General features: G+C 30.3%; 1 long non-coding RNA gene across 1 annotated transcript; it reads left to right on the top strand.

Moving 5' to 3' along the window:
- The first annotated feature begins 571 nt into the window (after window positions 1-571).
- On the top strand, window positions 572-4,000 carry LOC142613479 (uncharacterized). The gene is made up of 3 exons (XR_012840284.1): window positions 572-582; window positions 719-861; window positions 3,957-4,000. It is a non-coding gene; the product is annotated as an uncharacterized LOC142613479 (long non-coding RNA).
- The last annotated feature ends 6,491 nt before the right edge of the window (window positions 4,001-10,491 follow it).

Here is a 10,491-nt window from a genome sequence, read left to right as displayed (position 1 = left end):
ACAAGGGGTGAAACCCAACTATTTATTAGTATGTTCTTAATAATTATTTTATAGTTTTAATGCTCAGGGGCAGAGCCACGTACTGGCTTGGGGGCCGTGGCCCCTGCAAAAAAAAAAAAAAGAAGTCCATCAGAGGATATAGGAAAATTGATTGGGCCCCTCCAATGTTGATAGTTCGCCCCCCCCCCCCCCCCCATATCTCCCAGCCCACTATTCTCCCAACTTTACAGCCTTAGTTTTAGGCCTCTCTTATACTCAAATAAAACAAAATCCTGGCCCACCTTACATTTAAATACTCAAAATCCAAACACTTCACAACAAAATTACACTATCAATCTCAAAAAACCCACCTGGATCCCTTTACTTGTTATTCTTTTTTCTTTTTTTTTTCCTTCTGTGGTACACTTTCACTTCCCACTACTACCACTACCAGCCCCCAAAACTCAACATCAGCCATCAGTCCTCACAGTCCCCCAAAAAAAAAAAAAAAATCCAATTTTTTCTTTCTTCTTGCTTTCTAAAACAAATCACTCAGCATATTTCATTGTCAAATTTCAGTATTTGGAACTTGGTGACTGCCTAGTGAGTTTTCTTCTCTTTCTTAAGCACTAGACCTTCATCTCTTTTTAGTTTTTATTTTTTTTATTTTTTTATATATATATATAATTTTCTAAACTATCTTCACCTAAATATTCATATGCTCTTTATATTTTCATAGATTTTTAGAGAAATATATGATTGAAGGCATTGGAAGATTGTTTGTGATGAGTCTTGAAGGGAAGATCCACAGTTGTAGGCATTGCCACACCGACACAGCCGGCCACACCCATCTTTGCACTTTGTGAAAACAAAGTTTTTAAGGTAAAATTGTTTTGATTTGTTACCTATTTTTGATTAGTTGATATCATGTGGCTGTGGATGTTGTTAAATTGTTTGGTTTATGTTGTGTACCAATACTTGTGTGTTTAATTTTTGTTTTTGTTTAAGGATTATTATTAATTTTTGTTTTTTTTTGTGTGGATATTTTTGTATATGTCTATCGTGAAGTAGATAGTTTTTGTATGTTCATTAATGTTTAAAATATATTAAAATTGAAATTTCATATTCAATAGACTTATAATTTATGTTTTTTATATCAATACTTCAAATCGGCCCCCCATGTAAAAATTTCTGGCTACGCCCCTGTTAATGCTTATACTATTTTGCTTTTGATTGAATCCAATTTTACATGAGAGGAATGTAGTGTATTGAATAATTTTAGTGAGCGTGGATTATCAATAAAAAAAAATAGTGAGTATAGAATAATGTTATATCCTTAAATATTTAGAGAATTTTATTTTGTCTTCAATTGCTTTTCATGCAATAAATTTAGAACGAAATTATTTAGTAACAAGAGTAAGAAGTGACAAGGGGTTTCGTTTTTGGGAAGAGGAGGAGGTGGGTTTGGAGTTTGGACTCAGCCACAGGGTTTAGGGGAGTGGCAAAGGTGCTATCCCAGCTGTAGCCCATTGGCATTTGGCTGATAAGGTAATAGAAATCCTTTGTATTATTTTTAGTGTTCTAATTTATTAGCTGAGAATATATATTCACTGTCTCATTAAGTTATTAATAGAAGTGAGATGTGTAATACAGTAACAGCTTGTTTTTTTAAATAAAAAAAATAAAAATCCTTTCTCCCTTAAATATAAATTTATATTTTCCAATAGCGGAAGGGTAACAGCCGAAAGATTTTGAAAAATGAAATACTACCGCATTGCTCAATACTTGAATATCCAAAAACATTTCAAACAAATGCAGCCCTTAGGGCACTCACAATAAACAAATGCAGTGGCGGCACTACCTTATGGTCAGGGTAATAATTTAAAATTTTATATTTATTTATCTTTAAAATTTTTTTGGAAATAGTCTAGTTTTTTTTTATGTCAACAAAATTAAATTTTGGTCCATAATTTGAGCAACTTAACAATATATTGGAGTCTTTCAAGTAAAAAGGGAAAACTCAAAAGAAATTTGAACTAAAATCTGAAAAAAAAAATTATAATAAAACTACTACAGGCTGGGTAGTGACTTGATTCCTTCGACTAAGTACACTGTCCAATACAACACAATTTCAACCTTTTATTATTTTTAACTACAGTATTATTTTTCCTCACCAAACATTTATTACTTACTTCTCATTTTTAATTATTTTTTCTTATTTATTCTTAATCACACCTATTTTCTGTCTCCTCGATTTTTACACTTCATACTTTTAAATTTTATCACGTCTTTATCTACACTTTTACATCTACATTTTGCCTTCCTCCTTGTTCGTAACTTTTGTGTTTTCTACCAGTACTAGTGCGGCAGTACCTCTTCTCAAGTTTTGAGTCTCAAATTTCTCAATACAATTTTTTTTTTTTAGCTATATAGGTACCTTTGTTCATTTCTTTTCTTTTCATTTTTTTTTCCTTTTGAAGTTTTTTGGTTTATAGAATGCAAATTTGTTTTGGTTTTAAGAACAATTTTTTTCTTTTTTTAAGCACAAACTTCATGCCGGCCGAATTTTGAATTTCGACCGGTATTTATCGAAACACCTGAAATAGACCGGAATGACCCAAAATTTTTTCCAAAGTGAAATAGGGTGGGTTACTATTCTGATTTGTTTACCGACACGGTATTTTCCGACTGTTACAGTCGGAATGGAATGGAATTAATAACATTGAATTAAACCTAATTACCTAAAGGCTAAAAAGAAATAAGATTGTATAATTTATGCTTATTAAGGAACACCTTAAAAAAAATTCTGGAGCCACCACTGAACAAATGTAACCCAAACACTAAACATACACACTATAGCAAAGCTCTTATACCTAAAATATTTTGACTACTTGCTATAGTGGGCTGCTTAGAGCTTTCACAGTAAAGCATCTAAAAAATTTAGATTTTAACCACTCAAAACACTACTTTATTTATTTTAACAACCCACTTTATAATACACCCTATAACAAAAGTTTTATATTAACATTCAAAATATTAAAATAATATATCTAACACAATAATCAATAACCACAACTATCAATACATTAAATTTTTTTTTAATACTATATTAAAATATTATTTTTGTTTTAAGTTTTGAGCTATAGCATGGACTGCTATCTACTTTAGCTCAAAGTTAAATTTTTTTAACTTTAGCTGTTTTGTTGCCGTCACAGTTTTTGCGTTTAGCTTAACATCAAAGTTGAACTAGTTTGCTTTTTTTATTTTTTATTTATACATGCTGGAGTCATCTCTCTTAGATTTGGTTTTCATTGAGACTTGGACGTGAAAGGGAGTATAAAGAAATGTAATGTTATATAGCTCCGAGTATGTTTGATTATGCATGGGTACGTATATATACGTGCTAATTGGGCTTTGGGATTACTCTTGTCTAGTAACTTAAGCTTATGAATTAGATATTCTTTAGTATTTTTTGTTTTTATTTTTTGACAGTTGAGAGTGAGGATCTGGATTGTATATGTCTCAGTCGAAAACATTAAAAATACTAATCGGTTAAATTACAAAACTTTTGGCTGACATTATACTATAGTATAAACACTTGTCCTAGTGCCTATAGTATGTTAGCTCAGTATGCTAAATCTTTAGCTAGCTATGTTGCTTGGATGGAGACTTGTCCGAACCATATAGAGCAGGCCTGTGCTCAAGACATCTGTAACTAATTTCGCCTAACTATGGAATAAGAGTTTTAACGTTTCCTATCCAAAAAAAAACACTTGTCCTAGTGCCCATTAAGTTTAATAATCTCTCCCCTCAAAAAAAAAGTTTAAATAATCTCCATTCTATACCTCCTACTTAAATTCGAAAGTTTATTGAGACTAAAAAGAAAGTTTATTCATTAAAAAAAAAAACGTTTATTATATTGGGCTTTTGCTGATGAGCGTGCGTTTTAAATGGACTTACGCTGAAATGTTTTGCAGGCCTCAGCTGGCTTTTTGCTACGGTTTGAGCGTGCTTTTGCCCCCAGCCTTTCAGCCAGCTTTTTGCTCCTGTTTAGGGGTTCACCTGTTTTTTTTTATAACAACTTGACTTGCACACTTCTTCCTTTTTACTTGCACACTTTTGTTCGTGAAGGATGGAAAAATTATTGTATATAAATATAGTTTAAAAATTAGATGTAGCTATTAAAGAACTAAATAACGGATTATATATCTGTAAGTGCACAATTGCACCTGGACCCAAAGAAGGTTATGGGCTCAGGCCCAATGAGCCTTAAACAATCAAATTTGTAGAGTGTGGGTTCGAAATCTAGATTCAAGGTACTGAGAACTTGATAACGGGCTTTTATAAACAAACACTTGTAAATAATGAATGATAATTGCAAATGGGTCTCCTCGGACTTGAGCCGAGGACTACTTCTGTATTATTTCTCTTTCTTTCTTTAAAAGTTACAATTCTTAAGTTCTTTCTTAGTTACCAACCCCCCATCTCTTTGGCCTTCACCCCCCTTAAATACTTCCTTCCCTGATGCCTTTTGGACAATGACTAGAAGTTTCAGCCCTACTGTTCAGGGGTCATTTCCCCATTAATGCGGCCAGGAAGGTAGATGCAGAGTCTTTAATGTGGAGGTGGCAGCCTTTGCTCTTGATATTTTCTTTAACACTGGTGCATCTAGAAGGTTCAAGGCCTCCTCCTTATAACCAACAGTCTTTCCAGAATTCTGCCTTGACCTTTGTAGTGAATCTCCAAGTCCCCTTGGAACGGTCCGAGGAGGAACTCACCCTCAGCTGTATCTTCGGTCCCTCGGCATATGGGCCGATTCATAGTACTAACAAATTCCTAGCTTATGAACAGATCGGCCCTCCTTGCTAGAGCCCAAAGGCCCACATGCCCACTTGGGTCCTTTTACTCCCCACAATATCCAAATAAAATAAGTAAAATTTCATATTACTTTGTTGAAATAAATAATATATTAGCATCTATCATTACTTTTTTTATTCATGAAAAGCTATTTAGCATTTATCATTATTACAGTCTTTTTATGTTATATTATTTGTATTTTTATTATATAAAAATTTATGAAAATATACTTGAAATTAATTAATTTTTTATAACTCAATATTGCTCATTTTTTATATATAAATAAATATATATATATATTTTTTTTCCTATTTTGTTAAATTATTATAACATTATTATGGTTTGACCTTGATTGAACTATAGTCCAACTTATAAACCTTGAACCTCTCTATTTTTTTTAAATGGTTCAATTGTTAATGTGTTGATAGTTTCTTTAAAATAAATAAATAAAGGATGAAGAAGATAGAAATTAAATAGGAATTTTATTGCTTTAACAACCATATGAAATTTTTCAAAAAAATAAAATAAGTAAAACAATTGTATGAGTAGTTTACAATAATATCATGCTTGCTAAGTTGATGAACACTATTTTCACATTAAAAAAATTAATTTCATAGATATTTTTTAATTTTTTTTATTATTATTATTATTTTTTTCCTATCTGTATGTTATTTTGCATATCCACACATTAAAATATAATTAGAATTGTACATGTGGGGAGGTTGAGAAGTAAAGGACAGGATTGAATGAGAAGAGACCAATGTCAGAAGAACACACCTTGGAAAATACTATCAACGAGTCATCGGGGTATACGACGACCCAACCACAAGCTCAAGTAAACTAAATACCCAAGGATCCCGAGAATGCTAACATGTCCTCAGAAGGGCCAAAGACCAATGTTGAGGACCATCGGACACAAACTGAGGAAGGAAGGCAAAGTTGATCTTAAAGCAAGAAAGGTAGAATGCAGATAAAACATCTATCACCTCCGCATTCAATGCTCTGAACCCACTTAGCTGGCAGAATTAATGAAGAAATGACCCCTGAACAGTGTTAGTACAACTCACAGCCTAGTGCAAAAACCTTCTAATAAGTCCTTGATGGAACAAGTATCAAGGAAAATAAACTCTAGCCCTACAAATGGAAGCCCAAGATACAATCTCGGTGACTATATAAGACAGAGAGGCCTCTGTGAAAAGGGGATGAAACATCTGAGAGAAAAGGAGAAAGAAACATCATGGTAATTTAAGAACAAGTGTAAACCTATTCCGTGGACCATTCCCGAGGAACATAATTTAATCAATCCAAGACTATTGTTATTCAATTCCCTTGTCTTAATTTTACTCCAAGTATTTATTCTCTCATCTCAAGATCAACTCACTACACTAAGGGCAATGAAGATTGATTGGCACCCCATCTTTATAAATTAATTGTGTGAGGTAAAAAGTCAGTTTACCTTATTTTTGTCTGCCATAGCACACATATCTTTTTTCTATAATACTTTCAGCTAAAAAATAATATAAACGTGGTTTTAATAGTAAGGGAGAGTGTTAATGATTAGACAATTAAAAATTAAGTACTAACTTTTTTTTACCCAAAAGAAAAAGAATTAACTGGTGCTTAGCCAATAACCCTACTTTTTTACTCTTCTCATTTATCACTTAGAGTTTGATAAAAGAGGACCCTATAATCTATTAACATGGTCCTTATTATTGATTAGCAATCCTCTCATTTGACTTCTTTTTTTTTTTTTTGGTCTGCCCTAATGACCTCAAATCAAATAAGTATCATATTGCAATTGCAATAGTCCTTTACAAACATGTGGATCCACTGCATGCTCGTAAACCCCATGAGAGTGATATCGCATATGAGAGATATGTATTTTTTGACTGCAGTAGCATAAAGAGGAACACGTTAACGTTCTTGTAGCATAAAGAGGAACACGTTCAATTATTATCACTGATTCACTGTCAATTGTAGCGTTTAGCATTTCAAGTCTATAAAGAATACAAACATAACATGTTTGATCTTATTGGCATTTCACGTGGTTAGAGACAATGACAAAGTTAGGATTTCAATTTAAAGGTTCAAAATGAAAATAAAAAGTTGAAAACAAAATTATTTTCAAAAATTTTAAATTAGTATAATTAAAAAAAATTAGCTAATTAAGAAAATGTTTGATTTAAATATAAAAAATAATGTAAGTGTTATAAGTTTTTTTTTTTATGCCTAGAGTTAGATATTGTTGTAGTTTAGATACCTCGTAGGTAACTATAAGTATATATTTCAAATTAAACAAAAAGATAAAAAAAAATTAATATAAAATATTTAATCATTATTTAATGAAATTAAAAGATTAATCTAAATGTATGGTATCAAACAAATCATTTTCTTAATTAAAAATAAAATGAAAAATAAATTTACGTACAAGAATTAAAGTATGATAATATACTAAAAGTTTTTCAAATGTTTTTATGTATGATTTTATTTTCTAAAATAGATTGTATGGTGTTTTTATTTTCAAATTAATTAACTTAAAAGTATTGATATTTATTCATTCTATCCTAAATTGTGTTTATTGTAAAAGCATTATAGAAGAGCTAAAGAATATATACAATAATATAAAAAATTTGACACATTGATTAGGAATCCAAATCTTCTATCTCGTGTATTATGCTCCACTCTATATTCCACTAATAAAATATTATTGATGGATAATGGAGTGTAGCACAATACATAAGATAGAAGTTTTGAATTCTATTTAGCGTCTCTTGTATTATTGTGTAGTACTCTCAAGTTGTGCCAGAAGCTATTGTGAACCCAAGTTTTGACTCTCTCTCTCTCTCTCTCTCTCTCTCTCTATATATATATATATATATATATATATATATATATATATATATATATATATATGTATATAGACAGACACACCACTGAATGATATCTTGTGGTTAATCTGGGACCAAAATTTGAGCTTGATCCGTGCTAGGCAGAAAATTATTATGAGTACATCAAATCAAACTACCATCACCATGCTCAAACCCCACGAATGTTAACTTTCAATTTACGACTATTTTATCATTTTGTCTAGCTTTTTTTTATTTTTTTGCTGAAGATCATTTTGTCTAGCTAAATGTACTCTTAGACTCACTTTTTATCCACTATTTTATTCAATGTCCACAATTGACGCACTGATTTACACATTTCGAAAGGCAAAAAGGTAATGTTCACAATTAAAACATGAACAGGGGATGTGAAAGAATGAAAGTGAGAAAAATCATTATCCACCTTGCTATGCTTAAAAATTTGTGCAAAGCTAGCCTCATTAGTATGGAATATGGATTGCTATATGGAAGTGTGACTGCGGAATTGTGAAATTTCCAGAAATTAATGTTATATATGGTAGGACAATAGAAAGACAGTTAGTGTGCAGCCCATCAAGCTTGTAGAGGCAAGGCCCAGTCGTACACATAAGGCAAAATTTTAGAAAAGCAAAAATAAAATTACATCACTCGACAGTTGGATAAATAGCCTATTATCAATATTCCCTCCTTTCTGGGACTTTTTTTCACCATCGTACACGCGTTCAACTATTACTGGACAATGTGTTTGGTAGGGACTTAAGGGTTTGGGGTGTTTAGTTCATCGTGATGTTATATTATACCATAATATTACATTATTAGTCATTAACCCGTGCTATAAATGGAAATCTACCTATTTGTGAGGTAGACTAAAATAATTTTATAAAATTTTAAATTGATTAAGAAACTACCCTATTACATGATTTGCTCTTGTATGACTTCAATTTGTGTTACAATTTGATGAAGAAGCCATTGTTTGAACGTGCAATGGCTTATTCAAAATTTCGAATATTAAAACTTCTGATGAAAGACCAAAAAATTAAAGAATCAGATGATAAACTGTTTAAAAATTATTGAAACAAAACAAAAATTATATATGACTAAACAATAGAGAAATATAAGAGAAAGATAAGTTTTTTTTTTAATACAAGATAGAATTTATACTCTAGCATAATTTAAGTGTATATGTGTGTGAAGCTTCCTCCTAGAGACTTAAATCCTGGCTCTTGCCCCTACACCCCACAAGCATTTATACTTATAGAGTGACCACTGCACCAAGGGTGTGGTAAGTTAAGAGAAAGATAAGTTACATTCAAAAGAATAATCTATGACTATAACTATTGAAAGGAATCAAAAGATTCAGAACCTACAAATTAAAAGATAATTTATATATGTGTGTGTGTGTTTGATTGCATAACAGAGAAATATAAGAGAAATATGTGTTACCATCAAAAAAATAATTAAAATGTTAAAACTTTTGAAAGACTAAAAAATACTAAAGAATCATAAGATTTACTTCCTATAAATTTTTGAAACAAAACAAAATGTATATGATTACACAATAGAGAAATAAAAAGGAAAAAATGATTACTTTCAAAAGAATAATACATGGTATAGTCATTGAAATCAGCTAAACATGTTTAATATATATATATATATATATATATATATATATATATAATTAAAGAATAAGTTATTGAAACAATTCAAAAAATATATGACTATTCAAAAGAGAAATATAAGAAAAATAAAAAAGTACATAAACCCATAAAACAATAAGTTTTAAATTTTAACGGGTTTAAACTTTAAATGATGAAAAAACAAGCATCAATTCTATAATTATTTAAACAATAAAATTGTAATCTTAAAAAAAAAAAAAAGCAAATTACAATAATACCTATCATGCTTCACGCAGTCCTTTTTATTTTAATTTTCTTTTTCAACCCTATTTAATTGGCTGGCTCAATATTTTTCAAATAATTCAAATTAAATAAAAACCAAAAGTCAAAAACAATAAAAGTATTGGAAAAGGAAATACTCTACGGGACCAAGAAGCACACCGCCTTTCCTCTTGTGTACATAATTTATTTATTGGAAAAGAGGAAGACAAAACTCCTACTACCAATAAGAACTCTATTTTGATTCTATGCTGACTCCACCATAAAATAAAATAATAAATAAATAAATAAATAATTAACAAAGTAGATGAAAAGAAAATAGCATAAAAAGAGCTCATACCTTTATTCAGCTTTAAAAAAAATATTGGGCTTTGCTTTGCTTTTAATAGTGTTCATGATTAACCTCACATATTTGGAGATAAATTATCAATGTTTGAGTTCGAGTTTAAGTTAGACTTGTTAGAGAGATAGAGTTTCACTCATTGTTAAGTTTGGATTAAACAAAAATAATTTTGTTTTAAAAAAATGATAATGATGAGTTTAAGTTTAAGTTGGATTTATTAGAGAGATAGAGTTTCATTCCTTGTTAAGTTTGGACTAAACAAAAATATTTTTATTTAAATATCGTGCTGGCGTGAAAAATTGTGGGAGCTCTAGAGGCTTCGGTTATATATATATTATAATCTTGCATTAATGTAATCTCAATATAAGAGTACAACATTACATTGTTTAGGAATGTAATGAAATTAATATGATGTGATATATTTTGTAATTTTAAATAATGGTAATGTTAGAAAAAAAAAAATAAACCAAAAACCACCGCAAACCAAACACCATCTTAGAGTTTTAGGTGAGTTGGACCGGATTCTTCATGCTAAATAGAGCTATTTCTGTTC

Source organism: Castanea sativa, chromosome 1 (genome assembly GCF_040712315.1).
Source record: "Castanea sativa cultivar Marrone di Chiusa Pesio chromosome 1, ASM4071231v1".
NCBI lineage: Eukaryota > Viridiplantae > Streptophyta > Magnoliopsida > Fagales > Fagaceae > Castanea > Castanea sativa.
The sequence above is the reverse complement of the archived record's forward strand: the minus strand, read 5'-3'. Positions and strand labels throughout refer to the sequence as shown.